At 39.0% G+C, this 1,598-nt stretch overlaps 1 pseudogene; it reads right to left on the minus strand.

The window, feature by feature from the left end:
• Positions 1-334: 334 nt before the first annotated feature.
• Positions 335-1,031, minus strand: LOC149046951 (uncharacterized; annotated as a pseudogene).
• Between the last annotated feature and the right edge of the window lie 567 nt (positions 1,032-1,598).

Here is a 1,598-nt window from a genome sequence, read left to right on the forward strand (position 1 = left end):
CGATAAAAAAAGGCGATTAAATTTACAAAGGAAACTCACGTTTGATCCTGCGTAAAAAGGGTAAAAGAAACTCCGTGGGAAAGTGACTCCAGATACTCCGAAAACTCCAATAACTCCGATAGAAAACTCTAGATGGATATACTCTGACCACTTATTCTGACACTCTGATAGGTGATACTACAGAGATTATGTAAGCAACAGGCTTTAAACATGATAGGCGGCTAATAACACGATCAAATACGCTCTGATAAATGATTAAAGGAATGAACAATGAAACGATAATAGAATTTAAACGATAGTAAATAATCACACAAAACAAAACAGTTAAGTTCATTTCAGTTCAGTTCACTTGCTGAACGTTCGTCACAAGATAATATTAAAAAATTGCATATAACATTTCTTATTGAAATATGTTAAAATATAAAGCATGAATGTAAGTGGGATAAAACTACAGCCTGGACTGTTTTAACATCGCATATATAAAAGTATTACTTGTTCTGTTCATGCAAAGCTTTGGCATATTTACTTGTCATGGTCTGGTGGAAGGAGCGCCTTCAATTTATGGTTTGGATCACTGACAATGTTATCAAAAAGCCTGCTACATAGTATGTAATAATGGGTGTTAACCCCACCTCTATTGCTGAGTTGCACTTTCCTGAGGTTATTATTGATATTGCTATTTTCTCGAGCTGTACTAGCTCTCTCTTTAAGTACTGAGGGAGACCGTTAAAAAAGACAGGTGTTAGATTGTTTGCTATTGTAAGGCCTAGTAGCTTTGTACTAGTGACTAACTCTACCTCCTTTCCTTCTATGATGACGGGATCAAAGACTCTTTGCTCTTTAGCAAAGGAGATCCTAAGTTCTTTGCACTTATCAGCATTTAGTTGGACCCTGTTCTCATGAGACCACTCAATTACGCTGTCAGCTATTGCTTGCACATGAATTTCTCTGCCCTTTACTACTACCTCAGACACCTTGGTGTCATCCACATATTTCCAATGCTGTGCATTCATATCGAGGTTGTTAATCATTAGGAGGAACAACCACAGGCCTAGTTTGGTAGCCTGTGGTACGCTGGTAGGGACTGGGCCCCATTCAGAAAAACAATCTGATGCAAATTTAATCCGCTGGGATCTGTTCAATAAAAAAATCTATAATCCAGTTGATAATACTGGCTAATAATTTACACTGGTTATGCAACTTTCTAACGAGTATACTATGATCTATCAAATCAAACGCTTTACAGTAGTCTAATAGTGAAGTTCTTACAGTCTCCATTTCCATCCATACCCAAGGACCAGCTGTGCAGCATACTAATTAGGGCCATTGTAGTTGAGGAATTTGGAATGGCACTGTACTGGTTGTCATCAAGGATGTTCATGACTGCAAGTTTCACGAAACCATCCACGTCAAACTCTTCTGCCACTTTAGAAATACAGGGGGTCAGGGATATTGGTCTCAATTCCTTTTGGATGTCGACCACTGGTTTCTTTTTGGGAAGGGTAGTCACATCAGCCATTTTCCAGAAGGTAGGAAGACGCTGTTCAGTGTAGGAGGCAGTCAGGATTTCCATGATGGGATAGGCCACGAGGTCACAG

Source organism: Pocillopora damicornis, chromosome 4, assembly GCF_964200805.1.
Source record: "Pocillopora damicornis chromosome 4, jaPocDami1.2, whole genome shotgun sequence".
NCBI classification, from domain to species: domain Eukaryota; kingdom Metazoa; phylum Cnidaria; class Anthozoa; order Scleractinia; family Pocilloporidae; genus Pocillopora; species Pocillopora damicornis.